This window comes from Chroicocephalus ridibundus, chromosome 8 (assembly GCF_963924245.1).
Source record: "Chroicocephalus ridibundus chromosome 8, bChrRid1.1, whole genome shotgun sequence".
NCBI classification, from domain to species: domain Eukaryota; kingdom Metazoa; phylum Chordata; class Aves; order Charadriiformes; family Laridae; genus Chroicocephalus; species Chroicocephalus ridibundus.
Genome location: NC_086291.1, coordinates 17760159 through 17786796, shown reverse-complemented (window position 1 = coordinate 17786796; position 26638 = coordinate 17760159). Strand labels below are relative to the sequence as shown.

The following is a 26638-nucleotide window of genomic DNA, read 5'->3' as shown; positions in this document are numbered from 1 at the left end:
AGCCTCACGTAACTGCTCTGAGGCCTGCAGGAAGCATTCAAATCCAACATTCAACTCCAGTTTCTGCCACTGTTCAAGCACAATTTCTGCATTAGCTACTTACCATTGCACTTTCCCAGCTATGAGACATTCCAGGATTTAGAAGGATCTCCAATATAATTAGTCTCAAGGACTACATAAATTACAATTTGTATGGGATAACACATTGCTATGAATTCCCATGGAGCTGAGTGCTTACCATCCTGCGGAACACTGTTGATCTTCAGAAAAGTGCCATTCTGGCTACTTTGCTTACACTTCACAACAAAATGTACTTGCGAGTGCTAGGGTTTTAGGTACCTTTTAGGAAGGTCCGACCTACAGTATTAGGAAATAGTGATGTCTATATCATAGAATCTTTCATTATCCTGGCCAAGTACAGTATAATTATGCAAAAGGAAGCATCTTCACCATCCATGCAATCATTTATTTGTTTTGTCCTGCTATCAAGAGATCAAGTGGGGAAGGAAATTTATTACATGTGTTTCTGTTTTCACATTTTCTGAGCAAGAAATTACAATGCTTGGTAAATAGAGCAGGTTCTTTATACTCATTATGGACTATTGTGTGAAAATGCTTTGATGACTTTGGAGGAACACCCATAAATTTGTTAGATGTGTTTTGCAAAGTGTATATTTGACCCAGAATGAAAATAATTACTACAAAACAGACTTCTGAAGAGTAAATGGTAGTTATATGTTATTTGGTCTCTGGAAATCGCAACTTGCGTGGCTGTTTGATCTGACCAATGGCATAATAAATAAGCACATAGATGTTAAAATGACACAGGCTCGGCAGGCCAGGATGCACACAGAGGGACTGGGACTATGTTAGTACTTGTTTCCTCTAGGAAGTTTAGTTTTCTTATTTCTCCACCCCCCACAGAATATTCTACACTGTTTGTTCCTCAGTGGATATGGAGTAATGATGGTTTAGTAAACCATTAATGGTCTTTCTATATGATTTAGAATGGAGTTTCATACGCTTACTAGATCTACACTTGACACAATGGGAAAACAATGGGTACGTCAGTGATTTTTCTGCACTTTTCTGATGCCTTGACCCTAGAGATTGCTGAAGGAAAAAATAGTCTCCAGTATAGATAGAGATAATAGTGCCAAATTGAGTAACAGCTGCCGAATAACTGCTCCGCTAACCATGCTGAAGAGATATTTCACGTTCTTGCTGTGTTTCTTCTTTGGCCTGTTCTGCATGGTACTCATGCCCTGAGATCAGGTGATCTAAGTTTTGTAGTGGTCTGAGGAGCTTCTGATGACAAGGACGTTTTCAGCCATGTATTAAGGTAGTCTTTATGTGCCCTTTGCACTGCTGGCATAACACAAAAGGAATGTAAAAATATCTGATGTTATTTTGGTCTGGTTTTCATAAAACAGAATTGCATTCTCTGCTTGAACCATTTTATTTTTATTTTTCAGTTCCTAGTTCTTTTGCTAATCAGAGATTTTTGTGTTTTGCAAAAGAGAGAAACTTGCAGCAATCAATGTTGTGTCTTGCAACATCTTTTCTTTGTGAAGTAGAATTATTGCCTAACAAAAAGCAGAGATTGCCCTCAACTACTATAGACTAGGACATCAGTGGTCAAATGAGGATTTGGCAGCTTGCCCTAGAACAGGCTGCCTAAAATTCTGGATCATTTCTCTCCCCCATCGTCACACATCTTGTAAAAGAGCTGCTGATCCTTACAGGCTCCAAAAAGCATAAGGAAATAGGTTTGTAAAAAAACCCAACGTGAGTACATTATGCAATTGTTGGGCATTAATTTGATAGTAGTATAATCACCCTTCTGATTGCACCACAATAAATAGACTCGGAGTCAAAAATAGCAAAATCTTTTTTTCCTCTTTTTGCTGGCGTGGATGTATAAGAATGATTTCGTTATAGAAACTCACAACTAAGGGAATGAAGTGATGAAGTGAAAATGGGCAGATACTGAATTTGCACCAGAGGGTACTGTTTTTGACACTGAAATACTGTTCTTCATTAGATGCTCTAGAACAACATTTTTTGGAGGGGTACTGACACTGTGTGACTGAAGTTAATACATCTAAGTGGATCTTAAATTGCACTCCAGTAAAACAAACATTAACTCCATATGTTTATATATCCAGCTAGTGGGGTTAGTAACAGAGTGAAAACTAAATGCAGCTCTTCTGATTAGAGAACACACCATACTCTCTAACAGCAGAAGGAACAGAAAGATTGTTGTAGGCTTATGGTTGTGTCATAACTGGAGTATTGTGCCCCTGTAACAGTAGTTTTGGTTCCCCAGATCATTTCCATCAACGTGTTTGGCAAGACACATCTTCCCTAGTTCTGCATCCTTCCTTTTGCGGGCACGAAATAATAAGAAAAAACAATACACATGGGCAAAAGAACCTGCAGCCAAAATGTGGTACTCTGGACTTCTTCCAGCAGAATGTGTAAGCTTGCAAATCACTGCGAGATCAGGCTAGGGTGGCCCGCAGACAGAGTTTCAGACTAATATGTCATTCTTAAGCCGTTGGACTTTAAGGAAATAGCTATGGTGTCTCTTTCCACAGACTGAATATGATTTGCCTGTACTACAGGGGCACGATTGGCTTACATGTATTACAATGAACTGTATACTGGGAATATTATGGGCTTTTGCCTTGTGTCTACTTTTGCCTTTTATCTAGGAGGTGACGTAAATGCTAAGCTATCTGTTGAATTAAATAGATTAGGGTTGCCTCACGGTTTATATTACAAACCACCTACCTGATGTTGGAACGCAGAAATCAGTAGCAGCATGTGAGCAAAGTTGCTATTAAAGCATTTGTGCATTAATCGTTTCTATCTGTAATCTATATTACATGATGATGAGAAAAGTGAGGTGAAACAGAAGATTAATGAAAACAATCAATGGTAATTTCTGTACTTTTGCTAAATAAGAGTCAATTTATAGCTTCAGTGTTGAAATCAAAGTAACGTTAAGTCTTAAACTAAAACCAGGCCTATGGTATTGGAATGACTCGTTCTACATATTGGTCTCTTAATCCACTTGGAGTGCCTTCCAGGGCTGGAACATTTTTCAAAAGAGTCAAGTTCTCTACAGTATATTAACTTTTTTGTAGGAAAGGAAATACATAATTATTGTAACAGCAACAGCACCTATCTTGGAAGTAGCTAATATTATTTTTCTGTCTGTAATCTGCAGTAAGATGATTCTAGATTTCAGGAAAAATGCGGCAGAAATATATTTCTTCTTTAATTTCTACTGTTCTTTCAAACGGCGGTTTGCAGAATGCATCTGGGTGTACAACTAATGACCCATGAGCAATAAGCAACTGTTTAAGTAAAATGCACTATGAAAAAGCTTTTACCAAACAGCATTTTAATATTTTAAATAGATTTTCCATTGCAGGCTCTTTGTAACTGGATTAGTTCTCTGATGTGTTCTGACAGAGCTGTTGTTAGGGATACTCCATTAACTTTGTCTGTCATCTTATTTTCCCCAGTATCCAGCATAACACCCTTATATTTCATAATTTGTATTGCTATCAGTGCTGATTTGTAAATGTGCAAATTATAATTAACAACGGCCACTACTTCTATTAAATATTAAATCATTCTTGCAGCCTGTATTTTCCACAGCAGATGGAGCCCTGTGGTATGCAAATAGACTTTCCTTAAGTAGTCAGCAGTTTTTACCAAAATTTTGGCTTTAAAAATGCATTTTTTTGTTTGCTTTATGTTTTCTATAGCATTTAGGTTAATATTTATTCACTGCAGATTCCCTTTCTCCCCATAAGAATTTCATGGACTATTACGTTCTAGCACTGAGGTTTTGTTTCACTTCATTAATAGCTCCTTAATCATATAGCCTGCTTGTAAAGTACAGACGCTTGTTATTTGTACTTATGCTGCAGTATTGCATAAGAGGCATTTAGTTATATTTTAATATGTATAGCAGAAGCAAAAATGCTGGGTACACCAATGTAGTTTTTAATTTGAAAACCAATCTACGTGCACAGTTTTTTCCCCCAGAATAAGCAAAACCATTTATGGTTTTATACTGTGTCTTAAACATTCCATTAAATGTCATCAGCTGATTCAGGAAAATGTATTGCAAAAATACTAGAGAACTCTAAAATTTGTAAATGTAATGAATGTTCAGGACATAGAAAGGATCGAAAGCCCAACATTTATCATGTAACTATAAAACACCAAGAAACATTGGGAGAACATTATATTTTTCTAATATGTAGTACCTTAAGCATGAAACTCTTATTTTTGGTGTTTACTGCTGTGCTCTTTTATTAAAGAACATTGATCCAGAATCAACATAGCTTTTCTAACATGGAGAGGAATCTGAAAGGCAAACAGTGTTAGTCAGGAAATGGTTTCACTATCCACTTGAGCAATTGCAAATGAAGATTTTTCAAATGATCGACTCGGAGATTGTATCCTAAATAAGGGCAACCCAGTTTTTTTCCACATTTTTAAATGGACACAGGAACATGCAGCTCAAGGACATTAACTGCCACATTAACCGAAGAGTAATGAAAACTTCTCTGAATGAACATTTCAGTGAGCTGAAATGGCCTCAGCAATATAGAAATTAATTGTAACAAGTTAGGGTCTTGTCTTCCTACCATTTTAGTAGGAGTTGGAATTAGCATGCTAAATGGGATCAGCAGCAGTAAGCAACTGGATTGGAGTATCTTGGAATCCATGCTGTGAATGCACATCGGCAGTGTGATACCTCTCATAACTCTGAGGTACCATTTTACTCATAAGTATTAACCTGTTTTAAGCTGTAGTGGTAGGTGATGCTGGAATAGAATGCTGGGCCAGTTCACCAGTGAGAGCGAGAGCAGCTCTGGCCACTGGCCTTTACATCACCAAGAAGGTACTTGTAGGTACGCTCCTATGAGGTATGAGGAGGAGTTCAGATAACAGGGGAGCACCTGGTGCTAACCATTTGGGAACAGTTACTGTGATTTAAAAGATGTTATTTGCACAATGAGCGCAAGTAAAAGACATGTTTCCTGTTTGTTCAGATTTATTAGCTTTGTTGTTGATGTTAAGAAGAAATGTGATTTGAAGGGTGCTGCAGAGATGGTATCTTCAAAAACAGAAAATAAGTTTTAAAGTGAGCAGCAAGCAGAGAAGAATTGCTATATGTGGGCTCTGTTTGACATCCATGGCATGTCTGTCTATGCAGGAGAGCATAGATAGACTTTAAACAAACCAATGGAAGCAGTAGAAGCGGTCTGCCTGTGGCAGCCTGGAACTGCGTATGGGTTGACTTATGTGTTAGCCAAGTGAATTAGTCTCCACAGAACTTGGGCTTGACAGAATAGCAGTTTCACCAAGAGCCTTCAGTCTGTGCTTCCCTAGAAATTTGCTATTATATACCTGGGATGGTCTGGATATCTTTGATATTTCTATGCAATTTCTACTGCAAAGAGAGGTTCAAGGAGGCAGAAATTCGACCAGTTTATTGAAATGAAGGGGGTACATATACCTTTAAGTATTACAGAAAGTTGAATTTGAGCAAGATTTCTACCAGAGTCAGGCTAATATTTGGCGCAAACAGTTTATTCACTGAAATATCTAAAGTCTTTCCTTGTGAAAGGAACTTCACAGGAATTTCCATGGGCTTTCAAAGAATTTTGAGTCCAGAAACTTTTGTGCTGTGCCTAGGGAATAGATGTATCCTTGTCTTTATCTCCTTATAATGTCACACTGCAACTGCTGTTACTCACATGCACAGCATGGAACTAATCCCTCTCCCTGCTTTGAACTCCAGTGTGCCCTGGTGCTTCTGCACCCCCTGCACAGCTTTGCCCCTTGGCTTTTGGCATCAGCCCTGCTCTTTGAGTCCAACTGTTTAGAGCAAAGAAATGTACTTGCTTAGGCAGCTGGGCATGGCTGCGCTTTAGCACGTCCACTTTTGTAAAATGATACTGATGTATTTGGTGACTTTCAGTGTAATATATCATTGATGAGGATGTTAGACCTCACATAGATACAATCTTCCAGCATACTCCCCTCCCTCTGAAGCCAGAGTTCTGGTACACAGTACCTCTGAAGATCTCATATATAGTGGCTAATGAAAGAATTTACAGGAAATCGAATGTCTCTTAATATCAGATCAAAGCAAGACGTCAGGGAAGAGGGCCTACTTTCTTTAGGTTCAGAAACACAGTTGAGTGAAAGCCATTAGACTATTCCTATTTAGAATCAGAGGAAATTCTCTCTGGAGAAGCTAAGGAAACATGAGCATATTTCAGTCAGTCACTGATATCCCACTTAAGCCTTATTTAAAATCTGTCTAAGGAGGAACTGGTATTTCGTCTGTGAAACTGTAGTATTTTTCTTCTCTAGGAGTAGCTAGTTAGAAGTATTTTAATTATGTTGAACAATTTAAATGGCTATATTTCTTCAGTCCCTTCAAGAAACCTCACTGTTCTAAATGTAGGAGATTTGGATGTTATAAATTCTCCAGGAAGCACTCTTTAAATATCAATTTGTGTATCTTTGAGGCTTAAAATAAAAGTATCAGTAGGGGCTGTGTATCACTACCCTTGAAATCATTCAGTGCTTTTTTGGGAATAATCAGTTATATCGGATGGGCAATCTACAGGAATTTACAATGAGGAGAAAGAGAAGCAGGACCCCTAAGCATTCATTTCCCCTCTGCCTAAATCCTGAAGCTTCATTCATTCTCAGCAGTGCAGTGATCAGGAAAGCTTAGAATAAGCTTAGGAAAATTCGGAAAGATCTTAGCAGTTGTTGGTCGTAGTGGTGAATGTAAGAGGAGATGGCTGTTCCACAACGGCTACCTGTATGACTTCGGTTGAGATTCATGGCCTCAGTTAGGAGCCTCAATAACTCTGCATTAGATCTCCTGTTTGCAGCTGGACCCCAAAGGATCATGTCTGTAGTTTCTTAGTCATAGTGTGCCTCCCCATCCTTGGCTGTTCTTGTTCAAATATAAGAACTTTGCTTCTCCACGCAGTGCATATGCAAAGTGCATACATAGTTCCAGTCATGTGAAATGTTTTGAATTGTAGACAAACTCTTCATTTTTTTTTCATGTTCATTAAAGCTATGCATTTGTTCAAGTGATCATGGTAATGAACTGTGTTGAGATCCAGAAGACTTTACAAGGGCAGAACCTCATTATTGCTTGGTTTGGACATACTGTTTGAAGAGTTTCTGAAGTGGCCTAGATTTTGATCAGGAATTTTCAAATTTGAGAATCTCTGAGCTCTACTTAAAGAGTGTGGTTGATGCATCTGTGGTAAATTTTATCATACAGTGTTTCCATTTAATTAGATTGTGAACTCTCAATGACTTCCTGAGAGTAAATTTTCTTGAGAGGAGAATTAGAAAACATTAGATGAGGTAAAGGACTTGAGAATACTTGTCCAGAAGAGATTGATAAGAACATAACTAGGACAGCTGTGAGCTGTGCTTTAAAATTGTAAATGATGCTAGTAAGTGATTTTCACTTCTGATTTTAAATAGTCTCAGAAATTGTCGTCTACCAAAGCTTCTTTGAATTACATTTTGTTTAGTAATCAGAACCACTATATATGAAGTATTCTGGAGCGCATTACATACAAGGAGAGGGTGAGGGTTGGATTTGCTCATCTTTAAGAAGAGAAGGCTAAGGGGATATCTTACTGCTGTCTACAGCTACCTGATGGGAGAATATAGAAAAGACAGAGACAGGCTCACATACTGGAACAAGTTACCCTGAGAGCTTGTGGACTCTGCTTACTTGCGGGTATTTAGAACTTGACTGAACCTTGTTGACTCTGCTTTGAGCAGGGGGTTGGATGAGGTGACTTTCTGTGGTGCTTTCCAACGCAAATTATTCTATGATTCTACTCTGTGCTGTATCTGGAGTTTCAGGAGAGCATGTTAGCACGTTCAGACTCTTTCAAGACTCAGTTTTCCAAATCCTCTTCCCATTCTCCTAGGCACGTATCAGCATTTAGAGACCAGCTGAGGGGTACAGATTGTGCAGGTAGTGACTCTGTAAACTGTGTAGAAGATAGACTGCTATATGAGGGCCAGCTCTTAAGACTACATGATAAGCTGGAGAATAATGGAGGATGAGGGACAGGGAAGAGGAGAAGGCTCTCTAAGCAGCACAGACATCGCTGATGCCCCTGGGTCCCCTCAGAAGCAAGAGGAGCCTCAGTAGCAGTTCTGTCCCTCCTGATGACATGAGGGAAGATGGTACGAAGCAGGAAGCAGGGCTGGTGTGGTAGTCACAGTGATGTAGTAAGCAGGTCGAGTGGAAGGAACCCTTCTGAGAGCTGTGTAGAGGGAAAGACCTTCCTTAAAAAGGCCTCTGGGAAAAGCATTTCATTTCCTCTTATAACAGTAAGTGTGGCTAATTTCCTTCCTGGTTACCAATATAGTTTCTAAGAGCCAAAATTGTCTTTAGTCAGTGTTCATAGCACGGTTTCCACTGATCAGAAGAGGCACTAGTTGTACAGATGGCCCAGCTCTTCCCTGTGCAGTGAAGTTGAGAAGAAACGAGATCTTGAAGCGTAGAAATATTAGTAACAATAGGTTAGGAGTGCTAGACAATACTTACTCTTTGTCAAGAAATCAGAGGTCCAGCTGTGATAGTAACTCAGCAAAATCTTCCCCAAACCTCCTCCAACTTTATTCCAAAACAATGTGCTAGATTTTCAGGTTTTCTGTAGATACAGAAAAGGGTATGTTTAAGCTCCTTGGTTGTGCTTCCTGTATTTTCTCTTGTTCTTTGAGTGATGTAGTGGCCTGATTTACTCCACTGTGAAATCCTGAAGCTTTTGATTGATGTGTCATTGAATCGTAAGGTAACTCATTGCCTGTTGTCCACTGGGTAGAAAATTAACACTGCAAGTGCTCAAGCTGCCATAAAATGCCGTTATAAATAAATGCAAATGCTCCACTTCAGTGTTATAAGATTGCATAACTAAAATACTAGTAATTTTGTTCAATTTTTGAAAACATTTTAATGAGGGAAACCTCATTTTACACTTCCTTTACCTTTGGAAGAGCTCACATCTGATGGAAGGGCAGATGTTGGAAGAGAAGCAGTCAAAAAGATTTCTGGAGGGTGGTAGGGATAACTTCTTGATACAAGTATTGGAAGGGCCAGCTTGGGTGATTCACAGCTGAATCTGCTGCTGTTCACTAACAAGGAAGGATTGGTTGAAGATATGGTAATCGATGGTAACCTTGGCTGTAATGATGATGAAATAGTGGATGGAGTTCAAGATCCTGAGGGCAATGAGGAAGGAGAGTGGCAGAGTGCAGTCCCTGGACCTTAGAAGAGTCAATTTTGACTAAGAAAACTAGTGGTCAGATACCATGGGAGGCAGCTCTGAAGGGCAAACATGCCCAGGAAAGGTGGCAGGTTTTTAAGAGTAGTGTCATCCAAACACAAGAGCATCCATCCCAATACGCAGAACAAGTGGATGTATTAGCTAAGGAGGGAACTAATGGCAGAGGTGCAAAGTGCAGATGTTCCTCTGGTAGCCACTGAGGATGCTTGCATGTTTTTTCTAAGAGAATAACACATAGACTATTCTGGCATACTGGAAAAGAATAGTCTAACTTCATGGAAGGGTCTGGCTGAACTCTTTGGTCTCTGGTGGTCGGTTCCTGCAAATTCTGTAGAGAAATCTAAGCATTGTCCATCTATACCACTTTATTTTCTCTGACAATGTCTCTGCAACATGCCAATCTATGTTATTCCTTGATATTTTGTTTTGCTTACTAAGAGCTATGCTTCTCTACCATGAAATACTAGATAATGTGAAAATGACCGAGATGACAGAGGCTGCATTTCTTCCAGACTGGAAGAACTACAACAGTATGGTACAGCATGTGAGCTGCAAAGCCCTGCTGTGATACAAAGTTCTTACGCTGGGCACAGCTGCACTGCCATTATTTTAAAGCTTCTGTATCTTAAGGCTTTGCAACATACTTTGCATGCTATTGCAAGCCAGTTACACGCGATGGTTTTTGTTTGAATGCTAGGCACTGCTGGTGTTGTCAGCCAAGCAACTTGCACTTTTAGCTTTGTAGCATGAGGAAGACATAAAGTATATGGTACAAATCCTGTGGGCCAAAGACACGCTAATGGCACTGTTCAAGCTGAATCCTGAATGCTTTGCTAAAACAATCAGGATTGGGCCCTTCTTGCCCTTGGTACTAATCTTGTCCTCTACCCACTAAGCCTTTTATGGGATGTAAATGATTTATTTCCATTCATCACATTCACAAGGTATGCCTATATCTGTGAAACAGATTTTTTTAAAAAAATGTAACACAGTTCATAATCTATATAAAAAAAAAAAAAGAAAAGCATCCATGTATTAGGCCATCAAGAGTCAAAAGCATAATTTGAAATGATAAACGTATCCATTTTAAGTTACACATTACTTTGCATAGTTAATATCACTATAATTAGTCATAGTTCCTGTAATTTATTGAAAAAGATGCTCAGCCCCTCTAGTGTACTACAGTGATGAATGTTGGAAGTGCAACTTTGGAAGCAGGAATCAAGAAAATTAGTAACAGTTGGAGAATTAGCATGTAAATCAATAATATCCTTTCTCTTGCATCTTGAAAACTGAGGGTATACATCACACGCTGCATAACGAACGGGAGGGCAGAAGTTAGAATTGTAACCTCCTTTACATTACTAGGTCTGCTTTTACTGCAAGGACTGTTTAAAATAATTTCAAACGTTAGAGTAAATCTCTAGTAAATATTTAAACTATGTATAACTAGTCACAAATAAATTAAGCTGATTTTATGCATTCTCTCTAATTAGAAGGGCACAGCATTTGTTGAAACGTGATTAGTATTATTCATTAAGCAAAAAATTCTCATTTGTATCTTATTATCACTATTCTGCATAAACCAACACAATTTGTCATGAACTCCCTCATTTGCTGTATCCTCAAAAAGCAGATTATGCTTATTTTTCATTTGGACAGTGGAAAATCAAGCCAGGTGTTTGGCAGCACCAGAGTGTTCAGGTGTAACTGTGCCAGTGATGGTACATTACTAGCAGCGTGGATGAAGAATGAGGCATGGAGAATCTTGGGACTGAGGTGCCTTGAGGCCCATCCCTTTAGAGTGGTCCTGCTGATGAGACAGGTGGTGTTGTATAGGACTAAAAAAAAAAAGAGAGAGAAACTTTTTTGTAAAGTCAGCCTTTCACCTTCAAGTGGAAACAAGAAGTGCTTTCCCATAGCTGCTGCCGCACTGAAATATCTGGACATGTTTGTGACTAAAGTCTCTATGGTTGATACTTTTGTCTTAAAGTTTTCTAAAGCTGAAAAATGACGGTGCACAGACATCACTGTCACTGTCTGAATTGGTAAAATATTGCACGGGCAGTGCAATGTACATAAATATTTATACGTGACCTTGATTGTGGTATATTATGCAGGATAACTAATTCACTATATGCATATTCTTCCCCTTCTTTCCTCTCATTTCTTTTTAAGCTTTGCAGAACATATCTTTAAATATTCCATATTTAATTCTGCCCTCATTCACATGCATGTAAACCATCAGTAATACTGCTGAGCTCGATGGTGCTGAGTCAGTGTGGAGTGTGTTGGAACAGAGTTGCAGGCTTTCTGTATCAGCTCAGTGGTATGGATTTAAAAAACGATGTGAACCCCATGTTCCAGCTGCAAGGATACAGGACTGGGCGTCACAAGGACGAGGTTCTTCTTCTGACTTTGTCACTAACTGATGTATCACATCCTTTGTGTCTTTAAACTGGGATTATAGGGGTAATGATATTCAGTGGGCACCAATATCTGTAGGGGCAAAAAGAGCTGTAAAATTTTTAGGCATTTTTATTTCTATGTTGGACAGATGATAATATTAAAGGAATCATCTAGGTTTTAGGGTTGTGTTTCCTACAGCATGTTTTTCAGGTCTGCCAGCATCTGTTTGCAAGGCAATGAGTTAAGTTGTTACACTGCCTTTGATAAATACTTGTAGAGATCAAGAACAGTTTTGGCTATATAGACAGAGTCCAGCCTCTCCGGACAGCAGACTGTTGCAATTCTTCATTGTTTTCTTAAACTTAGATGGTGGCGTGTGGCCCAGTAAGTTCTAGACAGCATAGTGGCCCTCAGAGACTAGCATGAGAGGCGATATACTTGTGTACTCCAGTTCCCTTTTCTGCCTTTGGAGATAAGTTACTTCTTTATCAAACTGGACTCTCAGAAATTTTACACTGAATCTGGTGTTTGGAGCAAGGAAACAATGAGACAGCCCTGTCTATGTTATGATATGGAAATATATTGACACTCTTGCAAGAGATACCACAGGAAATTTTCATCCCAGGATCAAAGCAGAGGAAAAGTGCTATTTCCAACGTAACCCAGTGGCAATGAAAATCCCTATGCAGAGCAATAGTGAAAAGGAAGGACTTTGTATATGGTCATGCTAAAATAATAAAAGTATAGCTACAAACATAAACCCCACATCTTGCCACTTGTCAATTCATTAATATTATGCATCTTTGCCATTGCTCATCTCTAGCTTGTCTAGGAGTTACTATGACTAGCTTATTCCATTTTACTGAAAACGTACTTGTGAATTACAAATCCAGACTATGAATAGTTTAAATAGCTAGTAAGAGAAACAATTACATTTTCTTTCTCTCTAACATGCAATTTTAATTTTCATAACTCTAAAAAAACATATCCCCCACAATGCAGGCCTGCCAGGAGGCCTGAAATCTGCAGGCTATGGCCTCTCGGGCTGTTTTCCAATGACTCATTTTTAATTTTAAAGAAGCATTATCTCTAGCTAGTAAATTAACAACAGCCTATAGTGCACACACACTGTCATCCATCTGCTTAAGGCTCTTGTCATTTGACACCAGTCTTGTATCTATAGACTTCATCTGGTATTCAAAAGCTATCAACCCTGCCTCCAAGATAGCCCACCTTCTGGCTCCAGGCTAGAAGAGTGACTCTCCATTTCCAATTCTAATGAACGCGTAGCTAGCAGCAGTTTTTCCATTAAGGATCTGGTGCTCGTAGAAAACAGACAATGTTGGAATTACTTGGATCCAGAACTGCATGGAAAGTGTTTGTAAAAGAGACTGAACTACTTGAAGAGTGTTCCTTAGGCAGCCTGACTTCTGTTTCCACCTTTCTTCCATCAAACAGAATACTTGGTGTTACCTCCCACTTGTAGTACGTTAGACATTAGTATTTATACCGCTGCATTCTGAGGACTGCAGCGTATTAACAGATGAAATTCTTTATATTATCTTCCAAATTATGAGCACCATTGTTAAGGAGTTTTGAAAAACACAGCTAATATCAAAAATCTCATGACTGGTATGAATCTCTCAAATGAGAGAAAGCCATGACATGGTTGGACAGGAGCAACTATTTCACAGTTAATAAATTTTGTGTAATTTCCAATTTGGCCTCGAATGAGGTAATTTGTATTCTTGCAAATAATGTCTATGTAATCCAATGTCTGCTGTGAAGAAGTGGTAAGGATTTAACAAAGAATTGTGTCTCGTTGACAAGCTTCAGTCATAAGATAGAACAAGTTCCAAACATCGACTGCTTCATCAAGGCTGGGGAACTTATTCCAGGAGTAATTGAAGAAAGGGGGCTCGTGTTCTGGACCCCAAAGGACATAATTTTCTTAGATTTCCTGATTATGATAGATGTAGTTGTCATGGGCACAAGTGAGAAGAATTGACACGAGTCAAACAAAATTGTAGTTAGGGATGAAGCACAGGTGATATCAGCATCTAAAAATCAAAGAAGGCAGGGAAGGCAGAGTTTTTGCTTTTATTTTCCCTCAGTCCACAAGCTTGGAGAAGTTCCATCAAGGCCGTTTGTTTTTGATTTTGTTTTTGTCTGATAATCTGTGCAGTGAAAAATAATCTGTGTTTTGATGGGGTTTATTTTCACTGTGTACCTCACAAAAAGCCTCTTTTATTCATGTGTCCTGTGTCCTTCCACAATGGATGTGGTGTCATGGTACTTGCAAGAAAATAGCGCTCTGAAGGACATATGATGGACAGTCGTAACTCTGCCTTTGCTGACTCTTTGGTCAGGTATGGAGAAGGAGTAGAAAGTACCCATATTAGTTTAACACACAAGTAATTCTACTTCAAGATGTGATAGACCCATAACGATATTCACGTATGTTCAGTTGAGGAGTGAGGCTGAGAGAAAAACAAGAGACTTAAGATAATCACGCTATTCTTAACCTTGATCTGGCACTGATGCAAAAATAGTGTAGTTCCATTGCTGTGAACTCCTGCTGATGACTTGTGTCTTGTTTCACAAATTTAAGGTCCTACCACTCTGCTATCTAGTCATCATTTCCTACTGAGTTATCTTTGAGAGAGTGAGTCCTTAACTGGTGTTTGTGGGCCTTTTTTACTTCCTTTTGAACAGAATGAGTCAAGTTATTTTGAGGAATAGTGACAGTTTAACAAAAAAGCGATGCTAGCTATATATATATTATTTAATAACATTCTCAGTTGCGTGTGTCATTTTCTTGTAATTTGTATGAAGAATACAAATAGTATCTTTAAAATGGGTGGGGAAACTTTCTTGTGTGTGCATCAAATATGAAACTACACTAAATAAATAAACCTTTGAGATTATTTTTCCATTTATTGGTGCTCTCCAAAATACTTTTTAATTTGATTTCTGTTGAGTAGTGTTATATCAAATGTTTCACTTCAGTACATAGTGAGATAATTTAAGAAGAAAAAAAAGACCTTTACGCTTAGTCTTTGTAATGTGTGACAACAGCATCAAATTAGAAGAGAAATGGCTTGTTGATTTCTACTTTAAGAAAGTAAGATCTGTATGTAAACAATTTAAAATAAGGCATCTAATTTTCTTCAAATTATATCGTATATAAAGCATTAGTAATGGAAGCAAATTAGGCATGATTTTTATTTATACGTTTTCAACTGGGAAGATTGGCCCTTCACCAAATGTAACCCTCACTCTGCAAATATTTGCTTCCTTCCTTACCTTTAGGCATCTAATTAATCCTCCTGAAGTCAGTGGGACAAATTCCGTGATTATAGTTTAGCAGCCATAAGTGTCTCCAGGTTTGGAGGTCAAACAGAGACTTAAACTTACCCTGGAAAGCATACAGAGAAAATACAATAGGGTGCCAAAGCGACACTGGGATTGCAGCGCGCTGTGTGATACTTCCTTGCCAAATATACTATGAATTTGCCAGACTTGGCTTTTGGTTCTGAAGGCTGAATAGTTTTCCAGTACCCTTCTCTAGGTAAGCAAGCAGGTGTTTATATCTTCATTTTACAAATGCGGGAAGTGGTTCACTTAAGGCTGAAGGCTCCAGAACCTGTTATTAGAGGGAAGATGAGAACTGAAGAGCTCTTGGTTCCTGGTTCTGCATTCAGTTCACAGCAAAATGCCATTCTCCAAGAAAATCTGTGGAAATATGTACATAAATTATAATGATAAACATGTAGTTTATTGCATCCAGTATATATTCATTGGTAGACAATGGGTATTAGGGAAATAATAACTAATCCTGTCTGATGGTGTGCAAGACTCCTTATGGTGCGTTATAAATAATAATCCATTCTGAAAAATATTATTATACCATGTAGCTCTTGCTACATAGGGCTGCATCCACAAATAGAATTAGGTATGCGGTACCCAATCTTCCACAGGATCTTTCTTGTATTGTTTGTGTTATCTGTTGTGCAGTTGATTCATCGGAATGAGTTTATCAAGCAGATAATGGGCAGACACTGTATTCTGTTTTTCAAATTATAATGAACAAACGACATTTCTATTTGTTGAAAGAGGAAAATGGATGAAAGATAAATTCCAAATTTCTGTTTCTGTGGATCACCATTGCTATGTAGATAATAGGACAATTTTATTTCTGTGATATGAAATGCTGTTGTATTTTTTTAAAAAATACAGACACGGACAAGGCAGTAATGTTACCCACTGACTTTGCCACTTTGTTTTGTAAGCTCTGACAGTACAGGATAAGGAGTGAAGGGACTCTCTGATCCAGAAACCACTAAATCTGTGAACAGGTTTCAATGAATGACGTATCAGGCCCAAAGGGTGAAGGGTGTGACTGAATAGCAATGGTATTTGGTATACAGAAAAGTCTGGAAACGACTTTTGGTAGTGAGAAAGCTTTTTAGCTATTCCATCACAAAATATTCTAAACACATTTGTAGAATGTTACCTTTACATGTGAGGATTTTTCTTTGTTGAAAATGTTTTATGACCATCCAAGTACCTCATGGGAGAAGAGAACTTTAAAAAACAAGGTACCTTCAACCCCATCTTTTATAATAAAATCTGCCTCAGTCTAACTGTAAATTACAGCTGTCTGTAAATTGCCCCATATAACAGCCTATGTTGATTTTTTTCCCCACTTGTCTATATGGGTAACTGTAGCAATAGTCACAAGGTATATTCTCAAAGGTTTGTGAAATCTCCATAGAGGTTATAAAGTACAGCATCAAATTTGAAGGACTCAGTGTAAGAAGTACCTTGGCTAGTCCAGTAATTTATTAATCGTTAGCCAAATTGTCTCGTAGGAAAATAATGCTTTAAAAATTGACCCATGGAATTGGCAGGTATGATTCCGTAATTAGCAAAGTACATATTCAGTATTTGTACAGTTAGATATTCAGTAAATAATGATAGTAAATAATACTGTACAGTAAATAATACTGAATATCAAGGGTACCAAATTAAAAGAAGTCCCAAGGAAAACACTTGAAAAGAGAGTCTATTAATGAAAAGAAATACTTTACTGTAAGAGAAATACTCTTTTTATAAAGAGAATGAAAGAATATTTCAAGCTGATCTAAAAAAAACCACCTCATCTCAACTTCTGTGCCTTTCATTCTGGAAATCTCAGCCTACCTCAACCACCTTCCAAAGCTGTCATGACTACCAATTTTTGCTTGACTAAGAGCTCGATGATACGCACATTGCACCCCTCTTGAAAAATATTCAAAAATTGTAGCTTTGGATTGAGCTACAGCCCCTGAATAAATGATATGTTTAGAGGACCTAGATCAGAGATAAAATTGTATCTTGGATCTTAACTGTTCCTTTTCAGGTATCTAACTCATGTGAGATTCACTCAGATTTGGACAATAAATTCCTTACGGTCTCTAGACTGTTGACCCATTATCTAAGAAATAACTTTGTTTTCAGCATAGATTTCCCTGTGTTTGAAACACTTTTAGATGTTTGGATTCATTTGAATAAAAATTTAAAGCTACAGATGCCTATCCATACTTTATCAAGCTATTTTCAGGCTTTCCTTGTCAAAAATTCAGATTAGTCTCTTTGGGTTATGTTATGTTTGAAATGCTGCAGGAATAGGACAGAGAGCACTGAATCAGCCATTCTCTACCTGAAGCTTTATTCTTGTTTTGGCAGAAAATTTATGCCCTTCATTGTATTATTTAGGATCTTTTTTGTCCATTTCTATGCTGGAATCTCTAACGATATTTGTAATCTGAAATACACTTCTGAGTGATGAAACAAGGCTTAGAAAGCACTATTTTGAAAAAAAATGGCTGAGTGCCTGCAATTTCTGTGATGTTCAGGACAATATATCTGTATTTTAATCATCTGTCTGCAAATGAAGAAGCATGCCGTTGTACAATTAATGAAAACTGCTGTTTTTCAAGTTATGTTAATAGATGTACGTTAAAGATTTAGACTATTTTTTGTAGTTATTAAAGTTTGCTATTAACATCAGCAACATTGTGCACTAACATTGGACTACTTGCTGTATTGTACCACCCTCAGCTTAAAACGTACTTTTATTCAGTGATGGTGCATTGATACTACAAAGTTAAGTGAGCATGATTTAACTTTAAACATTGTGCTATGGTTCCAATTAACCATTAAGTTGTCATTTACATAAACCTAAATGTTTTGATAGGAAAAAGCAATTGCTATAGTCAGAAAAAAAAAAAATCAGGCTTTATACAGATCAGTTCAATAAGCAAGAGTTCTTGATGTGTTATAAGTCAGTGGCTTCACAACTCTTGGGACAAATTGCAATTTGATCGACTGCCAATAAGTGAGGTCATACTCGTATCTTTTTTATTTGTTTATTTTTAATTTGTGGGTGAAGACTGTGCTCATTAAAGTGAGGAACACGGCATTAGTTTAGCCAAGCGTTACCATATTCTATATAATGAATTGTGTACACTTGTATCCTTTTCAATAGTTCGTCTAATTTTCCTTGGAATTGCATGGAGTACTCTAAGTATTTTTCCAATCTGTACTATTTATATTTATATGGTACAAACCTGCATTTGATTACCCTCGTATAGTAGATACTTTGTCTTTTCTATGTGTTCTTCTGCTGTGGAAGTGAGCTTGTTGCCCTTTTTTTCGTTTTGCTTTGTTTTGACAGGTAAGAGAAATAATTGACCAAGCAGCTGAGTTAAAGTTATTCTCTGCGTTTTGGGATTTATAATGAATACAATGAATTTGAATTACTGTAGACCTTTACAGCTTTATGTTGTTTTCTGGTCAAATCATGGAGTAGAAAATACTTTCATGATCTTCTTTTAGCAAAATAAGTAACTTTTTTTTCTTTGTTTCTTATTTGTTAATAATGACATGGCCCTTGCTTTTCTTCTTCAAATTTTGTGGATTCATTATTGAGCTTATCAGAGAAGTACTGAGAAGATCTGTTCTGGTGGCAGACAGATATCAGTGGTTTAATGCCTTGGCCATAGGGCTACGCAATATCAGATCACTGAGGCCTGTGACAGTTAAAATATCCAGATTGTGTCTGTAAATGTTTTCCCTTTTGAAAATGTAAACTTTCAGTTTTAGTGCTGCCATTACCAGAATGTTGCTGGCATTGCTTCTATGCTAGAAGATAATTACTGGACTCATTCCTGATATGTAACGTTTCTTTTCTTCAGGGAGGTGGGTGGACAAGCACACAGAGCTCACTGCCGAACTACTGAAATCGGGTAAGTTCTCCCATTGCCTTCATTGGTACTGCGTGGCTTTCAAAATATATAAGGAGTTGATGGAGAAAGCATCTGTGTAGTTCACATTACTAGAGAAATTTGTTTATTATACTTTGCACTGAGGTTGTTCTTATTCTTCTGTATATAGTGTGCCTGGTAAACAGTTTGATTTTTGACTGCCTTTTAGGCTTTTCAGATTACCTACATGGAGATTTTTATTTTGATTTCTACTGACTAAGGTGTTTTCTTAAGTTATTTCCTGCTTTGTCACTCTGGAAAAGCATACAAAATTCACCCCAGCTTGCAGGACTATCACAGGTGCTATGAACCACCTAAGACTTTGTAATAAATGCATTTCCCAGATAGAGACTAAAAATCTTTTGGTGGCCTCGATAAGTCTTACTTCTACCTAGATGGAGAGCTAATGCTGTGGACCTAGCCTATAACAAATGGAAAGAAAAAGAAAGAATTACAATGTGATCCAGGGATCACTTCTTCACCTAGTCATACGCTCATTTACCACCTTTCTGTCCCAGGATTTTGCCTGCCTCCTTCATCCTTTAACGTTCTTCCTCTGTAACAAAGATGGTTCTATGCGATGTCCCGAACGCATTATTTACCCCTTAATGAAATGCCACACATTGTTCTACACAGTGCAGGAGCGTATGTTCTGAGCTTTGGTGGACTGCCAGCTCCATTTACTGTGTGGCGCGGGGGAAACGCGCAGAAGTACAATCCTTTTCAAGCCTTTCCGGCCCTACAGAATGTATTAACAAGTTTGAAAGCATCTGGGCTTGCTCTGGCTGTAAGGATGGTAGATCCGAAAAAACGTAACCAGCCTTTCCCATGCCATGAGTTTCAGTCTAACTAGATAATTACGAAATAATTATCTCTAGCCTCCAGTAAGAGGGAAACTTAAACAACAAACCATCAAATTTTGGAAAGGTGTGAAATTAGAGAAAATGAAATGACTGTCAATTGGACTTTTGTTACTCTCTATTTATAGTAACCACGCATAAAATTGTAAATAATAAAGTAGAAAACTTGAACTCCCATGAAAGACATTTTGAACTGTACGTATTGTTGAGTTAATGTGAAGTACCTGTTTAAACTGTCTCTTTCTGTGGTTTCCTGGTCATACATTGTAATGTCAGCAACTCTGCAATGGAACTGCAGTCTGGATCAGTGCAGATTATCACCAGTTAATAAAGAGTCAAAAGCATGTTTTAGGTAGCACAATCTCTTCAGTTTATTTCTATGGATCATCTACACATATGTTTTTAATAAAGGCTTACATTAAACACAAAAGTTATATACAGCATGAGATGTGAATGACTTTATTATTGGCATAGAATTTGCTTGTCCAATATCAAATCCTACAGCTTGGTCTCCTCTTCTGATCTTAGCTCCAAATATTCCTTTTTCATTAACAGTACTCTAAAGAATAATTTGAGCTCTCATTTTGACATAGATCTCACAAGAGAGGTACTCTTAACTTTATGTACATCCCTATAATCAATAGGGAAAATATTAAATTATTGAATTCAGAGGATCATTCCTTTAACCCTGATTCTCAGAGTGAATGGAGATCATGGGGGAACCTTTCATCTTAACTGTGTAATTTTAAGTCATGTCATAAAAAAGATCAAAATTTCAATTTCAACTGGAAGTTTTTGGATACACCGCTGACTCATTAAGTGTGAACTGTAGTTTTCAAGGATGTCCAGAAATCACAACAGAAGAAAAGGAAACCATATTCCCCAGCCCCAGAAGCAATTTTCTGCCTTATCTTTGTTACCACAAGAAATACCTTTTCTGAGAGTACTGTTTCTGAAGGTGATATTTATCCCTGATTGATTGCCTTTGAGATGGTGGTACTTTCCATTTTGTAGAAATACTTTAAAGCTTTGAATACTGAGCTTCAGAAGGGCTCTGGGGGTGAGCAAACAGATAGCCGTCTGGGACCCCAAGATCTACAGGGTGCAAATTGGATAAATTAAACGGTGCTACAAATTATCTAGTGTTTGAATGGGGGGGAAAGATGGCATGCCTCAGTCTCTGCAAGTGTTCCCCACAAGGCTCCTAGCTTTGTTGAGTTCTGAATAACAGGTCAGCATTTGCTATTAGTCCAGCAGCCACCATGGACGATAGAAACAGGCCTAGCAGTTTAACATTTAGTTATAACCAGCTTCGTTTTTCTGGGTCTTGTGAGCCCTTAAAGTGCTCTCACAGTAAGTGCAAACACTGCAGGTGAATATTGTAGAGTCAAACAACCCACTGTTTTCAAGGAAATGCTTTAGGAGCAGAGATTTTTGTAGTAATATCCATGTTGTGGGCCCAAACTACTTGATAATCAAAGTTTTAAAGCAGCGTAACTTTCCCCTGGTATCCAAAGAGGTTTTCCATCCCACATGTGTTCAAGGACACTCACAAGAATTGGCTGGGGCCTTCTGTAGAAGCTTTACGTACATAGCAAACTTTTTTGTATTTGTAGTGCAAGGGAGCACCGCAAGTGCTGTATTTATTATTATTATTGTTGTTAGTTTTTAGTAATATAAGAATTAATAGTAAAATCAGTAATCATTGCATCTTCCGTGGTATCTGGTTGCTGTTATCCCGTGTGTGACCAAATGATGTATTTGGTCTTACAGTAGCACAATGTCACTAAATAAGCACTACATGTGCCTGTAGTGCATCCAGCTCTCCCAGGCAGTGGTAAGCGATACAAGCGTATGCGTTGTTCAGCGATATGTCAAGATACCCTAATACAACATTTTACTGATTTAAAGGGCACTCTGCTATGTTACATGCACCTAAAATAGGAAAGGAAAGGAACCACCAGACTCCGTGTTTGTATTGTTTGTAAGTCTTTGTTGATCTCTGCCAGGACACAAAAGTTGTCAGAGCTCAGTGGACTTTTTGCGGGCACCGAGTCTGAACATTCAATAGCTCAGTGTGAAAGCAGGAGCAGCATTGCACAAGCATTGACAATATGGAGCAAAATGCACTTAGATTAAAAAATAAACAAGATCGGGAGGTTTTCTTGCATACAGTAGGCCTAGGCCTTTCAGAGATGAAAATAAGCAGATTTCTGAGGTTCTGAATGCAAATCTTGATGCTCACCATTTGCATTTCCAAAATAAATAAATAAAATGTCCCCAAACGAAGCCCTGCTTGAAGCACCGAACATGCCAGTGGCAAGTTCTGCTTCAGACTCCAAGAGATAAAGTACGTTAGTGCGTATCAGTTAGTCTAATTTATTCAGTGTCATTGCCATATCAAAACCTTCTGTTTGATTTTCTTATAAACTAATAATTTCCTGAATGAACTAATAGTGCCACAGCCACTAGTACCTCTGCCTTGTAGAAGTTTTTTATTGTTGTGTATGCAACTAAATTGAAATATCTTTCACTTGAAATATTGACTTTAATATCTCATTTGAAAAATTCATGAAGCCTTTGATGTTAAATCCATACTCAATTTAGCCAAATGCCATTAGAATATGCAATACGCCTGAATACAGAAAGCATTATTGTCTGTGTTTCTGCAGAAGAATTACATTTTATGACTGTAACGTCAGGATCTTTTTTGGATTTGTTCATGAAGAAAAGAAAGGGAAAGGCAGCACATTAGAAGCAAAATGAAAAGTGGTATTGATTAGGCTCTCATTTACCCTCTCTTTGCTTCAATCCCTAAATGCATGGAAATAAGGGTTGTGCCACAGCAAGTAACAATGCTCTGTAATGAATGGAACAATCTTTAGAAAATTAGTGTAAACATGTATGATAGTGCACAGATGTTGCTCCTAGTAACTGTCGTACATTTATTTTACATCTCCATTTACATACGTCTCTTTATTTCCTAATAGTATCATAATAGAAACATGACAATAGTTAATGATTTCATAAAACATGGAATGTAAAGCTGACAGAGAGGTAGAACATTAATTGAAACCTATAGTTATAGTACATTAGAATTACATCTCCTAAATGACTCATGATAAAAATATCCCTCTTTTACAGAGAAAGACAAAGACAGGTAAAAAACTAGGCTTTCAGCAAATGAATTTTCTTTTTTTTTCCAGTAAAACAGAGACTGGCAAATGTTGCAAAATCTCCTGAGTGCTAATAGAATGGTATTTGCCTTTAGTAATTTATGGGCACTTTTCCCCCAGCTATCGATCACATTTGAAAAAAGTAAACTGCATTAACATTTTAGGCAATAATGGCTCCAGAAAATGTTTGATTTTTATCACTACCAAAACTGATGTCATGATCCTTGGTTCTTTAGCAGATGTGGGAGAGCGGAGTGTGTCCAGCCTGCAGCACGTTTATGCAAGTGTCCAGGTCTAATTGAATGAACTGGATGTAAACCAATGCTTTGAGCTTGTTACGTTACCTTAAAACATAAAAAATAAGTTGGTGGCACATGTCAGGAGACTGCTGTGTATTGCAGGGTAATGAGATGTCCAGAGGACCTTGGTGTCTATGAGGATTAAAATTACCTCGATAAACCAAAGTGAGGAAGGAGGGAGGGAGAACTGCTCTCTGCCACCATCTTCTGGACAGTCCACGGGACATAAACTGCCTCTGCTTCATCTCCTGAGGGGTTTACCAGGCCTCCTGTTGCCTCAACTGAGAGAGGACCATTACAGCCATTTTAAGCAAGCTCATACTGGAAAATTAACATATTTTAAAAAATTTCCAAGGGGCAAGTGGATCTTAACAAACTCATGCAGATGTACATTAAAGTGGACAACGCGAAATGCCAGACTAAGGGAGCTGAAAGCTCTGCGAATGAATCCAGAGCATTAGTGTCTGTGATTTATGTGTGGAATTAGGGGAAAGTATGGTTTTGGTCAGCGATGATGACTCTTATGTGGTCCGGTAGTTCTGAATGCTCTAGAAACGTGTGTTAACATGTGATGGTGACTGGACTCGAATTCCTGCAGAATATTTATATATTGTGGCAGGAAATAGATTCTTTCCAATAGTTAGCACTTTTTTAACTTTAAGGTTAGTGTGACAGCTGTTCCCTGAGTACAAACCCTTGTGGTTTGCTTTTGCTGAAACTCGACAAAGGTGTAGAGAGGCAGCTTGAAGAATTAGGTCTGACTGACCCATTTCTGAATTTTTTTCTTGCTTTTGCTGATGTCCTTCCATTGAATTATTTGTTCACTCATTAAGTATTTGGAGACTGCTTCCAGAACTTACAGCTTTATTATTGGGAAGCAATGTTGTAAGGCAGATGAGATTGACACTGAAAGTGAAATTAGATTTGAAGATTCAGACTTTAGATTCCTGGTTTTACCATGGGCCTTTGCCATTTGCAGAAATCTGTGGTCTGCAGAAGTGAGTTGAAAGAAAATTCTTCTTATTTTATTTATTAGTGTTATTGTAGATGACAGCATAGCACAATAGATTGATACTTGATTCCTCTATAATTAATTATGACAACAACGAACACATGGAATCCATTTACAAAACGTGCACAAACTGAACCTGCTATCCTTCTGATTCCTTTCATTGCTCAGGTTATTTCATACTTTTATCTCTGCAGAGCTATAGAATTGTATCGCTGTTTGGTCATATGTTAGATTAATTGTGACAAGTTAAAATAGATATTAAAGTGAGAGCTCCTACAAATAAATTAACAGTTGATTAGTACAGTTTATATTTTTTTCATAAGTAGTAGAAACATGTATATTTTGAGTACAAATGAAGGTTAAGAATTTCTATATACTGGAAGAAGTTTTGTGAGTTGAAGATCATATAAATGGTAAGATCTGCATGATGTAGAACCAAATTAATATGCTTACTTGTGTTTTAAACAAATGTGCAAACATTTATTGGAGATCTTGTACCCTACTGCTTTTTCTTCAACTGAAAAAAACCCAACTTCAGAACATCTGTACATCCAAAAGAGATTATTTTTCACATTATGCCAAATAATATAAAATAGTCTGAAATATATATTAGGATGCAGCATATAGGTTATATGTACCACTGAATCTGATACTGATGAATAAAAACTTATTAGAGAAATCAATTTGCCATGCCTGAAGACTTTACTGTGAACGGTTTTACAGATCTCATTTTTCAGATCTGAGTTTTATTTCAGAAGCTTTGCAATATGCTGACTAATGAAGAATTGCGGGAAAGAACACAAAAGTTATATCAAAAAGAAAGAAACTTTCAACTACAATTTAGAAATATCACACAAATCAGCACGTGGCTATACACCTCTGCATATCAAACATGAAAGCACAAGCTCCCTAAAACCAATTGCATCCTCTATTTGAATCACTTACTCAATGGTCTTGAATTTCTGACTTTTAGTTCCAACCAGGTAAGATGAGGTGGCCAGTTCAGCCCATGTTATTAGAGAAATTGGTTCACCTATTTGATTTCATGTCATTGTAGTTCCAGCCATTCATTTATTCAATAAACAGTTTGGTATGTTCTGAGAAATAATGAATATTGATTAAAAAATCGATCACTTATTAAGAAACAGTCTAAGGGAAATTGTTTATCCAATCAATTTTAATTTTTGATTTGTTATTTATATTTTCCAATTTAATACACCCCTCCCTTAGGCTCCCAAACTACCAAGCAAATCAGGAAGAAGGGCAGAGAGACACTAGCAGCAACTTTGCAAAGAACACAAAACCTAATGCATTCATTTTAGATTAGGCTGGTTGAAATAGGCCGTAATAAAGGAGACCGTGATTGAAAACTGTGGATACATTACCTCATGCACCTTTGGCTATTGGACTGAAACTTTAACTTTTAATAGGATTTATTAGGCTTTCCGCTTCCTCCCTATTACATCAGTCAACTCTGATGCTGTCAAAACACAGAACACAGTAGTTACGAAAATATTGTGGGTTTCATCTGAGCTGGCAGAGATTCTGAGGGTGGAGGCTGAATGCACGAGGCAGTGAGAGAGACCTACAGAAGAGCTCTGGAACATTTATCTGTTTGCTTGACATGAGGCCTAGGCTGTGAACAGAGTTGCTGAACATCACTTTCTGTAAAGGAGCAGGCTGACCATCTGATCTGGTTTTTATTGGAATGCGTGCCATAATTCTAGTTTTTGTTCATTACACCAATAAAGAAGGCTGCCTTGGTACTTACAGGCAATAGATAACTACTTCTGCATCCCTAGTGACTAGTTTAATCTCTTTGGGATTTTCATACACAGGTTGGAAAAAATTCCTGTTACTTCTGCCTCTGAATTTGCCTGGAGTTATGAATCTTCCCTCTCTGCCGTTGTGAGTGTGACCAAATGTAGTTGTCCTTTTTAGTAAAGCAGAGGTGTGCTAATCTCTTCATATTTAAAGTTGGTATTAATTATGCTTTGCTCACCTGATGTTCTCCCATACCTAACTTTATGTCAGAATGTTATTTTTCAAGAAATATGGAGGTATATGTGTAAAGCATAGGGGAGATATTTTAAGAATGTAAAGCTGTGCTTCTGGACATCTTTTTGGGACAGGCACAATACTATAATCAAGAAGCTTCATGTTTATACATCTATATGTTCTTTCACAGGGAA

The 26638-nt window shown here is 37.7% G+C and overlaps 1 long non-coding RNA gene across 5 annotated transcripts in view; it reads left to right on the top strand.

The window, feature by feature from the left end:
* LOC134519509 (uncharacterized) overlaps positions 1-26638 on the top strand; it is a 480646-nt gene that overhangs the window by 144849 nt on the left and 309159 nt on the right. For all 5 annotated transcript variants that reach the window (XR_010072240.1, XR_010072242.1, XR_010072241.1 and 2 more), the window contains one exon: positions 19031-19081. This is a non-coding gene — a long non-coding RNA (uncharacterized LOC134519509). The remainder of the gene's footprint in view (positions 1-19030; positions 19082-26638) is intronic.